Source organism: Culex quinquefasciatus, chromosome 2 (assembly GCF_015732765.1).
Source record: "Culex quinquefasciatus strain JHB chromosome 2, VPISU_Cqui_1.0_pri_paternal, whole genome shotgun sequence".
In the NCBI taxonomy this organism is placed as follows: Eukaryota; Metazoa; Arthropoda; class Insecta; order Diptera; family Culicidae; genus Culex; species Culex quinquefasciatus.
Genome location: NC_051862.1, coordinates 96,238,110 through 96,254,719, shown reverse-complemented (window position 1 = coordinate 96,254,719; position 16,610 = coordinate 96,238,110). Strand labels below are relative to the sequence as shown.

Sequence of the window (16,610 nt, the reverse complement as noted above, 5' to 3'; positions counted from 1 at the left end):
ACGTAGATGTTTGGGTATCAAAAGATCGGAAATTTTATGCCCTTTCCGATTCCACATAGGTTGACTTGTGAATCGTGGACCGGTTCGGATGCCGGCGGATTTTCCTACGACGTAATTCCGGGTTGGTACGAAATTCCAACGAAAAATCTATTCTATCGATACAAATACCCCCAAAACGGTGTTATACCCACTCCAAAATGTTTATTTAGCAATTATATGGTAATATATTGACATTTAGTTGAATTAAAAGTTTGCAAAATTAAGTTTAGATAAGTTTTATATACAGTATGTAAAAAAAGTATTTACACCCCTTGGGCACTATGCACATATTGTGATGAAACATCTAAACAATTTAATGTTGACAGAAACCTAGTACTACGTTTTGTTCAGAAACTCATGCCAGACATTTTGCTACAAAAAGCTCATGAAAAGATGATTTCTATAAAAAGTTATATAACAAATACTATTACGAAACTAAAAAAGGTGCAAAAAAAGTTTGTACACCTTTCGAAAAATTAACATAAATAATGTTATTTGTTGACAAATCACCATAAATCCAGTCTCCCAACTTCAAATAGGCATCCTTGACTGATTTATAAAATAATTTGGATTGAATATAAAGTTTACTAACAACTTAGTATAAAAGTTTATATAACTCTGGAAATTCTATATAAAACTTATCTAAACTTAATTTTGCAAACTTTTAATTCAACTAAATGTCAATATATTACCATATAATTGCTAAATAAACATTTTGGAGTGGGTATAACACCGTTTTGGGGGTATTTGTATCGATAGAATAGATTTTTCGTTGGAATTTCGTACCAACCCGGAATTACGTCGTCGGAAAATCCGCCGGCATCCGAACCGGTCCACAATTCTTAAGTCAACCTATGTGGCATCGGAAAGGGCATAAAATTTCCGATCTTTTGATACCCATACATCTAGGTTTTCTATAAAACCCACGATTTTAAATACCTAGGTAAAAACGTTGTTATGGTTTTGTTTGAGCAATCTGCCAAAATGTATGGAATTTCGTAATTTTTGTTCTCGTGGGTCAAACTTACTTTTTGCCCAGGTATTTAAAAACGTGGGTTTTATAGAAAACCTAGATGTATGGGTATCAAAGATCGGAAATTTTATGCCCTTTTCGATGCCACATAGGTTGACTTAAGAATTATGGACCGGTTCGAATGCCGGCGGATTTTCCGACGACGTAATTCCGGGTTGGTACGAAATTCCAACGAAAAATCTATTCTATCGATACAAATACCCCAAAACGGTGTTATACCCACTCCAAAATGTTTATTTAGCAATTCTATGGTAATATATTGACATTTAGTTGAATTAAAAGTTTGCAAAATTAAGTTTAGATAAGTTTTATATAGAATTTCCAGAGTTATATAAACTTTTATACTAAGTAGTTAGTAAACTTTATATTCAATCCAAATCATTTTTTTAATCAGTCAAGGATGCCTATTTGGAGTTGGGAGACTGGATTAATGGTGATTTGTCAACAAATAACATTATTTATGTTAATTTTTCGAAAGGTGTACAAACTTTTTTTGCACCTTTTTTATTTTCGTAATAGTATTTGTTATATAACTTTTTATAGAAATCATCTTTTCATGAGCTGTTTGTAGCAAAATGTCTGGCATGAGTTTCTGAACAAAACGTAGTACTAGGTTCCTGTCAAACTTTAAATTCTTTACACGTTTCATCACAAAATGTGCATAGTGCTCAAGGGGTGTAAATACTTTTTTTACATACTGTAGAATTTCCAGAGTTATATAAACTTTTATACTAAGTAGTTAGTAAACTTTATATTCAATCCAAATTCTTTTTTTAATCAGTCAAGTATGCCTATTTGGAGTTGGGAGACTGGATTTATGGTGATTTGTCAACAAATAACATTATTTATGTTAATTTTTGAAAGGTGTACATACTTTTTTGCGCCTTTTTATTTTCGTAATAGTATTTGTTATATAACTTTTATAGAAATCATCTTTTCATGAGCTTTTGTAGCAAAATGAGTTTTTGAACAAAACGTAGTACTAGGTTCCTGTCAAACTTTAAATTTTTTACATGTTTCATCACAAAATGTGCATAGTGCCCAAGGGGTGTAAATACTTTTTTTACATACTGTATAAGCAAAATCGAGTGTCCGGAATTCGAAGCAAAAGTGTCCGGATTTCGAATCAGCTTTTAACAGTGTCCGGGATTCGAAGCACAACAAGTCATTTTAATTTTCAGATTCCGATGAAAAATTGTTAGAAAAGACATATTTTGCATGCATTTTCTTGAAACTGACTGTTTATACTAAATTCTGATGATATTTCTACATTTCCAACTTATTTCATGATTTTTTGCCAGCTATAACAAAAATAATCTGGTACTAAGTGTCCGGATTTCGAATCATGACGTTAAACAGCAAAACATCCTAAATGTTAAATTGCAAAGGATTTTTCACGCTCAAAAATTGCCATTTTCACAGGGGGCATAATCCTCAAACGCCAAATTTCACGGTAATTTCACGAGCATGAGCATGAGCATGAGCATGAGCATGGTTGACTGCCAATGAGCTGCTACTCCGTTATTGACAGATCAGCTGAAGTTAAACAATGAATCAAAAATGATCAGTGGGAGCCAACCATCCGTTCACTGTTTAACCCCTGAAGACCCCGACTTTATTAGTCAATACCGGCGCCCTCCCAAGAAGCCTGCAGTTCAACAAAAGGGAGGAATGTTAGTCCGATAGTTGAAGTTGCAGACTCATCAAGCACATAGTTTTTCGCTATATACTTGTTGATACCGCTTGAGACCGTTGAATCCACAGCATCTCCTTCAAGCATCACGTGATTATTTTTTTTTTTTGGGTTAGTAGGATAAGGTATTGGCTTTTCGATGCCTCCCGAGCTACGATGCTATGGGGAGGACTTTCATAACAAACCCGTCGGCGAGCCTTCCGAGCAACGATGCTATGGGAAGGTCTTTCTAATTAGCACACCAAAACACTCGCGCACAGGTATTTAAATACTGAATAAATGTAATTTTTCATCACGATTACCCAGACGACATTGATGATATAGGAAGGACTTTTTTACAGTCATTTACAGTAATACTTAAACTTATTTTAATGCAACAATTCACACGACGTCGTGCCTCCCGATCAACGATGATATAGGAAGGACTTGAGCAAGCCAATCAGGATGAAACACGAAATAAAATTCTTTTCTTTTCACACACACAATGCCACATAATTGACCGCGCGTCACCACCCAACAAATTGAACTGATTTTCTTCTGCTTGTGGGCAAGCTAACCAGGATGAAACACGAAATAAAATTCTTTTCTTTTCACACACACAATGCCACATAATTGACCGCGCGTCACCACCCAACAAATTGAACTGATTTTCTTCTGCTTGTGGGCAAGCTAACCAGGATGAAACACGAAATAAAATTCTTTTCTTTTCACACACACAATGCCACATAATTGACCGCGCGTCACCACCAAACAAATTGAACTGAATTTCTTCTGCTTGTGGGCAAGCCAACCAGGATGAGACACGAAATAAAATTCTTTTCTTTTCACACACACAATGCCACATAATTGACCGCGCGTCACCTCCCAACAAATTGAACTGATTTTCTTCTGCTTGTGGGCAAGCTAACCAGGATGAAACACGAAATAAAATTCTTTTCTTTTCACACACACAATGCCACATAATTGACCGCGCGTCACCTCCCAACAAATTGAACTGATTTTCTTCTGCTTGTGGGCAAGCTAACCAGGATGAAACACGAAATAAAATTCTTTTCTTTTCACACACACAATGCCACATAATTGACCACGCGTCACCACCAAACAAATTGAACTGATTTTCTTCTGCTTGTGGGCAAGCCAACTAGGATGAAACACGAAATAAAATTCTTTTCTTATCACACACAATGCCACATAATTGACCGCGCGTCACCACCCAACAAATTGAACTGATTTTCTTCTGCTTGTGGGCAAGCCAACCAGGATGAGACACGAAATAAAATTCTTTTCTTTTCACACACAATGCCACATAATTGACCGCGCGTCACCTCCCAACAAATTGAACTGATTTTCTTCTGCTTGTGGGCAAGCCAACCAGGATGAGACACGAAATAAAATTCTTTTCTTTTCACACACACAATGCCACATAATTGACCACGCGTCACCACCAAACAAATTGAACTCCCAAATTTCACGGTAATTTCACGAAACGTGAAAATTGACAAAATGACCTTGAAAATCTTATGTTAAAAATACAGAAAGCACTGTTTATATATTATTAAGTATTATAGTAAACACTAATTAGTATAATTCTTAAATTTTGTTATCCAGTTTTTAACGTCACACAAAAAATATAATTAAAGTCATGTAATGTTGTTCAAAGATTTTGAGTGAAATATTAAAAAAAAAAGATTTACAACAGGCATTGTGAAACATTTCAAATCATCTACGCAAAACTGTAATGGGAATCAGAAATAATATTAAATATTAAAAACGGCTGATTGAAAATTCAATTTAATCTTGAATATACAAAATTTCAATCAATTTTAAACATCATTAAAATGGCGATCTCGGATATCTTTTTTTTTATTGTCCCTGCCTAATACACAGTAACCAAATCATTGTGATACTACATCTGGGAAGGGGTACACAGAAAAAAATCATGGTAATATTACATCTGGGAAGGGATACATCTCTTATGCCAGAAAAATGTGTAATTTTACCACCATTCTGGTGTAATGTCACTTTTTCAGTCTAAATCGAGGTAAAATTTCATCATAAAAGATGTTATATTCAGCCTTCTAAAATTACACCTTCCAAATTTACACAATTTATTGCTGTGTAGGTACATCTTTTATATCACAAAAATGTGTAATTTACCTCTAAAAGTGTGCAATTTTAGCGCTTTTCTGGTGTAATGTTACTTTTTCAGTCTAAATTGAGATAAAATTGCATCATTAAAGAGGTAATTTTCAACCTTCCAAAGTAACATGATTTTTTACTGTGTAGGTCACGTTTTTTTCTATTACATCAAATGCAAAACTTTTCTAACACCCAGGCCTCTAGCACGGATCTTAATAACTACCTTTTTAACGTCATGATTCGAATTCCCGGACGCTTCGAAACCCGGACACTTCAACTTGTTTTATCAATTGTTTGGATATAAGTTCGCATTATGAATGCCAAAACTGTGTTATTTAATGAATTCTAACATCAATTTTCATTTAAAGTTTGTTTGAACAATGTAGTTAATGCCAAAACAATTAAATAAAATAAAATTATAAGTTTACCAAAAATGCGAAACATTTCTCGGAAATATTTCATAGGCGTCCGAAGTATCGGGAAGGCAAAGCAGAAATTTATGTTTTGATTTTCTTAAATTCTAGCCATTTTTTATATAAACTATCGATTGTTTTGATGTTAACAGCTTATTTGAGACCTAAAGAATGCCATTCACTAACATTTCAGTCCAAATTTGTGCGATTCATTAGCAAAAACGAGTGTCCGGATTTCGAATCAGCTTTTAACAGTGTCCGGGATTCGAAGCACAACAAGTCATTTTAATTTTCAAATTCTGATGAAAAATTGTTGGAAAAGACATATTGTGCATGCATTCTCTAAAAACTGACTGTTTTTACTAAATCCTGATGATATTTCTACATTTCCAACTTATTACATGATTTTTTGTCAGCTATAACAAAAATATTATGGTACTAAGTGTCCGGATTTCGAATCATGACGTTAGCTGTTTATTAAAACACAATCTAGGTCTTTTTTACAAATCATATGGAGTTTCGATTCACAAAAGTTCTACTCAAAAACAAGAACAAATCTTTAAACCAATTAAATCCTAAAAAGTTATTTTTTTAAAGTTGGACAATTTGATGGTGTAATATGGTAATATTTTCGATGTAATATTATCTGAACTTATATAAATTTAGCTATATTACTCCTATTATCCTATTATCAAAGTTATGTTCACTGGTCATCTGAGAACCGATTCCATCAAAGAAACCATGAAAAAATCAACAATTACAATTTTGACGACCAAAAATGTGAAAATTGAGCCGAAAAGGTTGGGCGGCCTGCCCTGCTTTATTCCTTTTAGGCCTGAATTTAAAAAAAAATAATAATGGGAGAATGATTATTATAACCAAACGAAAATTGTAGCCTATTTTTTGGAAATTTTAATATTTGGCTCATATATGATCCATCAGGCCTGAAAGGGTTAAAAAATAGAATGACACTTCTGGAGTTACCCCTGGCTAGGCGGTTTCAAAAACACCCAAAACGCAAAAACTGGAAATTTGGTTTATTGAACCTTTTTTAAAAAAAAACTCCAGACTTTTTTTATACGCAAAATCTGTCATCTTTTCCAGATCTAAATAATGTTTCCAAAATTTTAGAATTTTCCTTTTTAAAATCACCCTTTTCCCAAGAATTACTGAAAAGATTCAGTCATCCTACATATTCGGAACATCCACAGACTTGGAATTCTTTTGAGGCAAATAGTCAAAAGTATGCCAAATGCAACTTTTATGTCGACATATTTTTAAGACCTTGTTAAGGCCATTCTTTTGCCTTTGAAGTAGTAAAAGTAGTTTTTTAACAAAAGTACTGCATTTCAAGACTTTTCCATCAAAAGAAGCAAAACACACACCTCCAAATTGCCTGCCTCACAATTGTAACTTGAGTTTCATTGGTTTCAGCGCTTGAAGTCACCGTTTTGTTGAAAATATGAACTCTTGGAGAAAACCAAAGTTTGTTTACACATCTGTAAGCAAAAAAGTGTTTTGTGGATTTCAATGGTCAATGTTTTTTTTTCCAAAAACTGGATATAAAATGTTAAAATTGACAGTCGGTTGATACATCAATCAAAAGTTCATAAGCTAAGCATTCAAATGTTCACAATCAGTATCCAAAAGGTACAAAATTTTACTACAATTTTGAAGGTGTTAAAACATGTTTTTCGAAATTCGGGGTAACTTTGACAGTCAATGTGTTTTTTACTCATTCCAGCATTTTAAGAATCATAGTTTCATTGCAAATATTGCTATTTCTATGAAAATGCCTATATTTTTTTCAATTGCTGAGTCTGTGCTCTGAGCAACGCACTGATTGTAATTCCTCCTCCGTATTATGACGCCATCAACCCACAGATAAATTCTGGTAAAACAAGGTAAAATTTGCAAGGCCATTTATTCCACCGCTGGCTTCAGAAAGTGCATTCAAGCTTTATTGATTATTTACCTTTCCATAATATTGAGCAAAACTTTCTTTTCTTTTTTTTTAATGTTGTTCCCAAAAAATCGCCTTCTGAGAAGAGTTTGCAATTAAAATTTAAAAAAATCACATGTTGGCTCCTAAATTTAAAAAAAAAACCTTTCAGTGAATTCTAGGCAAAATAATTAACGTAAACCACGCGAACACAGCTTCAAAGAGAACCACACTAATTGAACACAGTGTTCTTCCTCCACTCACCTAGTACCCCAGAATCCAGTAGCACATCATAAATTAAGCCAACACCAGCTCATAAACCAACGTCAACATTTGTCCACTTTTTTTTCGAGAGCCTCTATTTTTTAATAACACGACCATCAAACAGTCTGTGAAAAGCAAATTCACAACGTTTTTTCCCCCACCTCTCCTTGCAACGTGACACCAAAACTCTCGTTTTCACACGCGTCGAATATCACACGATTCACGAAATAGGTGCGCGCACGTGGTGAAACGAGCAGAGCACCTGTTATTATCCTTCCAGAGCGCGACAAAAAAAAACACAAACAAAATATGCCGGCCAATTCCGTGTGTTCCGACCGACGAGGGTGGCCACTTGTAACGCACGCGATGAGGCCCGTTCGACGCACCGACCGACAATGCGGAAGTGTCAACTGTAACGGATGTATTTTAAAAGCTCTCTGGCGGGAGATTCATGTCCTTTCTTTCCGACGGGCGGAGAGAGGAGGTCCTTTCTCTCGCGGAAGGACTCTTTTCTCATGGGTGAGCGGGTCTCTCTCGGATGAGGGAAGAAGGATTACACCGTCTTTTGGATGGAAGGTTTAAACCGTGAACGTGCCCTGATCTAATCAGTTTTTAAATATATCATTCGCAACATAAGCTTGATAAGCATGAAGGACGAATTGATAATTCAGTGCTGAAGTAGTATTTTTTCAGAAAAATGATTAAACTTGAACAGAAGTTGTCTAAGGCTGGAGTCCCGTTTCGTCTTAAACCAAATATATTTTGAAATAAACTTGCGATAGAAAATCATTCATTTATTTAATTAAAAAGAGATTTTCTTAAATATCAAACGGTTAACAATAATGTGGCCCTAATTCCGGTCGAGAAAAGATTCAAAATCTTCTAAAAAGTTGTTGGGCTTGCCGATCCAAGCAACTTTGTGGAAGACACCAAAATTTTATCTCGTAATCTACGCCTTCTATGACCAAATTTATAGAAAGCATCTGAGCAAACCTTCAAAAATCAGTTTTTTGAACGTGGCATTTCAGGGTTAAGCTTTAGAGAAAAGTGATAAATAAATATGTTCGTTTTTCAGAGCTCTAAAAGTGCTCAGAACTTTTAGAGCTCTGAAAAACGAACATATTTATTTTTTGACATGTCAATTTGAACTTAAGGGTCAAAAGTTACAGTTATTTTTAAGGTAAAAAAGATGCAAATTTAAAACTTAAATATCTCGAAAAGGCGCAAGCCAAATTTTAAGCACCAGGTTGCATTTGAATGAGAAGATCTAGCACTACAAACGCTGAAAAAATCTCAGAGGTGTTTTTCTTTAAACTCGAGATAACTTCAGTTGAAAAAGTCTAATTTTAAGGTAAAATCATATGGGACCACCCTAACGAAATTCGAAAATTGTTTAAATGTATGGTTATCCATGTAATTTTGCCCGCTGAATCTGAATTTGTCCTCTGAATTGAGCCAAATTGTCGAAAAATCGAATTTTTGGTCATAATTTGGTAGGGCGTCCAATTTTCCCGGGTTTTGAATTTCCCGGGAAACGGGAAAAATATATTTGGAATCCCGGGAATTCCCGAGATCCCGGGAAATTTTTGAATCAGTAATAAAATCTATGTTTCATTATATTTGTTATGATTTCAAGCTTAAAATCATTGAATTAGCTTAATAATATCAAATGGTTATAATCCTCACTTCAATCTAAACAAAGACGACAGTTTTAAAATAGCCTAAAAGATTTTTTTTGTCTTTGTGGTGTTTAGGATTTTATATCAACTACTATTTTTAATTCCAGTATGATTAATCATTTTTTTATTTGCGAATCAAATTACATAATTCTTGAGTTTTTTTTTTTAAGATCCAATAAGCTTTTGTTTTCCATATGGGTAATTCTCTACCAACTCACACGAAATCGGGAAAAGTTGCCCCGACCCCTCTTCGATTTGCGTGAAACTTTGTCCTAAGGGGTAACTTTTGTCCCTGATCACGAATCCGAGGTCCGTTTTTTGATATCTCGTGACGGAGGGGCGGTACGACCCCTTCCATTTTTGAACATGCGAAAAAAGAGGTGTTTTTCAACAATTTGCAGCCTGAAACGGTGATGAGATAGAAATTTGGTGTCAAAGGGACTTTTATGTAAAATTAGACGCCCGATTTGATGGCGTACTCAGAATTCGAAAAACGTATTTTCATCGAAAAAACACTAAAAAGTTTTAAAATTCTCCATTTTCCGTTACTCGACTGTAAAATTTTGAACATGTCATTTTATGGGAAATTTAATGTACTTTTCGAATCTACATTGTCCCAGAAGGGTCATTTTTTCATTTAGAACAAAATTTTTCATTTTAAAATTTCGTGTTTTTTCTAACTTTGCAGGGTTATTTTAGAGTGTAACAATGTTCTACAAAGTTGTAGAGCAGACAATTACAAAAATTTTGATGTATAGACATAAGGGGTTTGCTTATAAACATCACGAGTTATCGCGATTTTACGAAAAAAAGTTTTGAAAAAGTTAATTTTTGCGTTTCTCTTTGTTTCGTCGTCCGTGTCTGTCGCGGGTGACCATGAATGGCCATGATCGATGACGACCAACTTTTTCAAAACTTTTTTTCGTAAAATCGCGATAACTCGTGATGGTTATAAGCAAACCCCTTATGTCTATATATCAAATTTTTTGTAATTGTCTGCTCTACAACTTTGTAGAACATTGTTACACTCTAAAAAATAACCCTGCAAAGTAAGAAAAGACACGAAATTTAAAATGAAAATTTGTTTCTAAATGAAAAAATGACCCTTCTGGGTCAATGTAGATCCGAAAAGTACATTAAATTTCCCATAAAATGGCATGTTCCAAAAAAATTTACAGTTGAGTAACGGAAAATGGGAGAATTTTCAAAACTTGTTTAGTGTTTTTTCCATGAAAAATACGTTTTTTCGGAATTCTGAGTACGCCATCAAATCGGGCGTCTAATTTTACACAAAAGTCCCTTTGACACCAAATTTCTATCTCATCACCGTTTCAGGCTGCAAATTATTGAAAAACACCTCTTTTTCACATGTTCAAAAATGGAAGGGGTCGTACCGCCCCTCCGTCACGAGATATCAAAAAACGGACCTCGGATTCGTGATCAGGGACAAAAGTTACCCCTTAGGACAAAGTTTCACGCAAATCAAAGAGGGGTCGGGGCAACTGCTGTGTGAGTTGGCGGAGAATTACCCATATGTTTATAGTACCTATTCAAAAAAACTTTGGAATTCTTTCATATTTCTTTTTTCTTTTATATATATTTTATATGACATGACTAAAACAGCTAGAAAACAAACAACGACAATAAATAAAATGATACCAGTCAATGTAAAATTTTAGATAAGTTTTGAATTCATTGTTTTATATAAAACATATTTTACAAATTATCTTCAAGTTACTACCGCCAACCGAGGGAAAATCAGAATTACAGTCTAAATAGGTACAGGAGATTTTAGAGCAATACATTTGGAAGTACAAATTGTTTTGTTCTGTTACTGTTTCAACCGAAGTAATCCAAAACGTCATGCAAATATTTTTTGCTTTAATAGCTGTATTTATTCGTTACATTTGTACGTATTTGCCCTAGATGCCGGTGTTTGATTATAAATAATTTGATATGAGATTGTTTTTTTTTAATTTAAAATCGAAAATATACGTAAATATATCCAGTTTTTCAAAAAAATAAAATAATAGAGAAAAATATTTAAAGCACTAGGCATTTTGCGGACCTGGTAATTCAAATAATAATATTTTTTCCTTAAATGCCAATTTAATGCTGAGATTTGCTGAATACAAATTTTAATTCATTTTATTGTTCCACTATTTTCACAACCAAATCTGAATTTCCAGACCAAAATATGTTTTTTTTTCAATTTCGGGAATTCCCGGGACAAATTATAGAAAATCCCGGGATTCGGGAATTCCCGGTTTAGAAAAAATCCCGGGATTTTTGTCCCGGGAATTCCCGGGATGGACGCACTTTAATTTGGGTTATATGATAATTTTACAAGGAAACCCAAAATATGACCAAAAATTCGATTTTCGACACTTTGGCTCAATTCTGAGGGCAAATTCAGATTCAGTGGACAAAATTACGTGGAAAAACATATATTTAAACAATTTTCGATTTTCGTTAGGGTGGTCCCATATGGTTTTCCCTTGACCTGGGTGATGAATATAGAAAATGCGTAACGTGATTTTCGAATGTTCAAGCACAAGCATGACTTTTTTCTTACTGGTAAATGAGCTTTTTTATTATCAGTAGTATGTGTTTCATTTTGTATAGTTTTTGTCATTTTTTATTAGAAAATTGTGTGTGTTTTAAAGTTTGAAGAGTTTTTTCGTTTTTACGGGTGACGAAGAACTGCGGCGAGAGTGTCATTTTGCGATGCCGGGGATAAATTCCCAAGCTGATTTTGGAATCCTGAAGCTTTTCCTGGTCCAGCGAAAAAACATCGCTAATTTTAGCGAAACTGATTCAACAAACAGAGAAGATTTTCAATAAAACAGTAGGTTTTCAAATGGAATCAAACAATAATGACAGCTTCTGGGTGGATACAATCGCATCGACCATTAACAACTTCCATTCATACACACCAAAAAATAATCGTGTAATATTCTGTCTATTTGATGCACATAACTGGAGCATCAAACTTGACAGAAAATTACATCAGATTTGAATATTACATGAGCTTTCTGTGCCTTAGATTAAGCATTGAATTTTACACCAGCTTTAAAGTTCGTTGATGTAATTTTCATACGATGTAATTTTAAGTGGAATAAAAAGAGATGGGATTTTGAGGTTATGAATAAATGATTTCGTAATTTGCTTAAATGTAAAACATTTAAGTTTATTTTCACTTTTTTTCATGTTTACAATTTTTGATTCACTAGAACGAGCGAGTAAGCTCGATTGTTATCGCCGAAAACGGATTTTTCACCGACATCATCTGACTTCTAGCAATCGACCGGAGACGACGTTGTTCAATCCAACACAAAGCTACCTTCAGGATCCGGCTTCTTCCGATGCTTCTCGACAAACCTTGAGCCCGGTCAAACTTTGAGAAGTGACGTCAGACCGGCATGATCATCGAACGGAATTTGTCACACCATGACACCACCACCGCGCGCTACGTCACTCCAAATCCGTCGATGTTTGTAATCTGGGCCGGGCCCTTGCTCAGCTCACCCTTGCCTCTGGCCTCGGCTGCAGGCTACAACCACCGGTTTTCCTTCCTACACTGGCACGTCTGAACGAATGGTTAGAAAATCGGTTCCACGTTGAGAGATGGGCAAAATTGACTCTTCTGCGGCATTCACCACCTGAGGAGGGATGAAATAGTTAATAAAGAATCGATCCTGAATTACGATTATCTTACCGAAGCGGTTCTGACTGGTCACCGGAGTTATCGCCTTCTCCTGATCCGTAAAAACCAAGGGCTCGATTCCGTGAACTAGAATCACACCGGACCTTTCCGGTTTTTCTGCATTTGAGTTTGCCATCGACAAAATTATGTCCACCGGGAAACAACACTCCACTCAACTTTGTTTTGCAACTCAAGATGGCTGACAGTGACACTTCTACACGGTGCGTTGCGAGTCAACATTTTTGAGGTTCAAAGTGGGTAAAATTATGCTATATCGAATGTAATATTGAGTTAAATTTGATGCTCCAGCTATGTGCATCGCCGAAGACATGAAATTACATCAAATGAAACACAACATTAAATTTAATTTGACATCCTGCTGCAAATCGTCGTTTTTCATGGTAAGATGAATATTACGTTACGTAGGATGTAAAATCATGTTGAAATTGTAATTAAGTTTGCTAATTTTCTGTCATATTCTAGATTATGTTACGTGTGAATTTCATATTTTTTTAGTGTGTAATTAAAAAAAATGACGCCCTCGCCTTCAACTTTCTTGAGATTACTTGACTGCAACTCCAGGTCCTAAAAAGCCACACATTTTTTATTCTTAAAAAAAAAAATGATCGATAACAATACTGTCTACGTTTAGCGAACAGTTAATTGGTTCCAATTTGACAGTTCAAAATTGAGGCCGTTTTGCAAACCACTATTCAGCACCCAGATTAGGACCAATCCAAAATAGAGTGATTCAAAAACGGGTTTGTAACGGTTAATATTTATTAAAAAAAAAACTTGCCTCCCTTTCTATTGAACTATTTATCACTCAATTTCAGTGGAAAACGCTTTTTTATGAGCTGTAAATACACGTCAAAGTGCTGATATGGCTACATTAGAGGCACGATGGAGTTAGATGTTGTTCCCCTACCTCCTCACCGACACGAGATATCGAAAAATTTACCTCGTATTCGAAATCAGGGACCAAAATTAACTTCTGTTATTTTAAACACTAACAATTATTTAAAAATAAGTCAAAATTGAATTCTCTTAAACTTGAGCAAGAAATATAATGTCCATTCGCTTTGGCTTTTTTTTATGAAATTATTTATTATATTTGTGATTACTTTTATTATTTATATTATTTTATTATTTATATATGAGCAAAGAAACCAGTAGATTTTCTTGATATTTTCATAATTTAATCAAAATCAACCAGAGTAACACCGATTCCAAATAACTTATACACTGCTTTAAGTTACTATAAATTGAATCTTTCTCGATCGTGAATGCCTGCCTAATTGAAACAAATTGACGTACTTAACGTGACTCAGCTCGCTAAATGCAGGTATTCCAGCGGATTACAGTGCACTACCAGCAGTCTCCAGGGATAAGAACGGATTCCCCCTGGGGTAGAAGCGATTTAGCGAAAAGCTGCATCCATAAATAACAGGAGGATAATCGGTAAATCAAGTGGCCCATCCTGGGCAGACGCATAAATTAGGGAGAGGGTTTGTAATTAATTTACAAACTGCACGCGAGCTGCCACTCACGGTTCTCACGGTTTGTCAAAAGTTTAGTTCCGGAGCATAGATAAACATAGGTTGCACCTTTCATTTTTTTATGCTAAACATGAATTTTGAAATCTGCATTGAACGTTGGTAGACTATAGTATTGATTGTGTGGTTTTTTATCAAGCATCACTTTTCATACCCTGAAAATGACTTCTGAAAGATTCTATAGCAGCCAAAAATCTTTTCAATGGAATTCTTTACAAACAGCAAAAGTGCACAGTTGCAGCAAACTGCACATCTTTGCATTACGGTTGCACCGAAGGGATTGGATCCCATTTATTTTTCACAACAGTGATGCTCCAAACCGAAACAATAGCTTTCCACGTCAAAAGCACACGGCAGCAGCATCAACGGTTTTCCATTTTTGAACAAATGTTTTCTTTTCTTCCTCTTACCCTCAGCTTGAATCAACACGGGTGACGATGAGTTCTGCTGTTTTCTCGTCTGATTTTGTGACAAGCTGGGCTATCGCTTGCGTTGCTTATTTCATTTTTTTCGAAAAAATCTTTTAAAAAATAATAAAAACCCCAAACGAGCAAACACAGTTCTACAGAAGTGACCTTTAAGAAAAATGACATCAGGGCTTCCCAGACAGAACAAAATGCAATTTAAATGAAGTTAACATTGAAATCGACAAAAAATCAATTCAAGCATCTTTTGCGTTGAAAAGCTAATTCAAAACTAATCACTTGTTTACTGATGTTGAGAAAATCTTTAGACGAATTTATTTTCGAGGTACCCCAAGTCATTTGAGATTTTATTGCATTGCAACAGCGGCGTAGCAAAGTTTTCTATTGCAAAGCAAACAGAACTAAAAGTTTTGCAGTTTGTTTCTGTCATCGTGATCCAACACTGTAAAAAACAATACTCGAGATATAAAAAAAATGATAAAAATATTATTCAAAAGAATTATTCATAGAATTCATATTTTTCATATTTTCATAGGAAGGAATTTTAAAATTTTCACCTTTGAATTGAAATACATGTTTTTTGTGTCCAACCATCTCCTAGTTTTCCAACCCCCTCGTCCCGGTTTGCTCCCTACTGTGTCATCGTTTTCATCATAAATAGAGGAGCCGAGAGCTCTGATGGGAGGCGCAATAAATACTTGCACCTGAGCGGCAGCGCATCGCGCAATAATGATGAGCAAAAAAGGTCCTTGCTGCTGTCTTGTTTGGCACTTGTATGCAGTTCGTCCCTGTCGTGCCATATTGACGCACGTCGCCTAGCGACGTTTCCAGAGAAAAAAAAGCTTTTTAATAGCTTCTAAAATGAACTGAAATTTGGTCACCTTTTTTTTAAATTTTAGTTTTTATGATTTCAATAAGAAAATTTTCAAACAAAATTATAAACATTCCGTGAAATTTTGTCACTCGGTAACAAATGTATGCAGGCTGACGTTTCTACAAACAAATGCAGGCGAACAAACAGAGCAGGTAAACTGTCAAAAAGTTTGTTTGTTTGTCATTGTTTCGACATTGAATGAACAAAAACTAGAGCTCGCAATGTAAATAATAACAAACATGATTTACAAAGGACGCATTAGACTACGACGAACAAACTAGCAGAAACGTCAGCCTGCATGCATTTGGCTTTGTTTGCGAGTTTGCCGCAAACAAGTTTGAGAGTTTGGCAAAATGGCAAACACAAAAAAGTGCTAATTTGTTTGTTTGTTTGCCATAACGTCATCTTATTTTATCAATTAGTAGGATATAAGTTCGCATTATGTATGTCAAAACTGTGTTATTTGGTGAATTCTAACTCCAACATTCATTTTAAGTTCGTTTAAACACTGTAGTTAATGCCAAAAACAGTTAAATAAAATAAAATTATGAGTTTACCAAAACTGAGAAACATTTCACTGAAATATTTCATAGGTGTTTGAAGCACCGGGAAGGCAAAGCAGAAATTTGTGGTTTTAATGTCCCTCACGGTGTATTTTTTAGAACAAACTAATGATAAAAAATAAATAAATAATGCATTTCTCCAAATTTTTTCAATTTAATTACCTTTCACACGATGGGTACTGCCTAGGGTATAGGACCCAGAAATCGCCCACTTTATAGTGGCAATCTAGGATATTTGATGAGAATTTGATGACAATTTATGGTTTTTGGTTCTATTTGTTGTA

At 34.8% G+C, this 16,610-nt stretch overlaps 1 protein-coding gene across 1 annotated transcript in view; it reads right to left on the bottom strand.

The window, feature by feature from the left end:
- Positions 1–7,909, bottom strand: part of LOC6031465 (somatomedin-B and thrombospondin type-1 domain-containing protein) — a 108,755-nt gene extending 100,846 nt beyond the window's left edge. The window contains exon 1 of the mRNA XM_038254972.1: positions 7,524–7,909. The gene's annotated coding sequence lies outside the window, so the exon portion shown is untranslated. The remainder of the gene's footprint in view (positions 1–7,523) is intronic.
- Between the last annotated feature and the right edge of the window lie 8,701 nt (positions 7,910–16,610).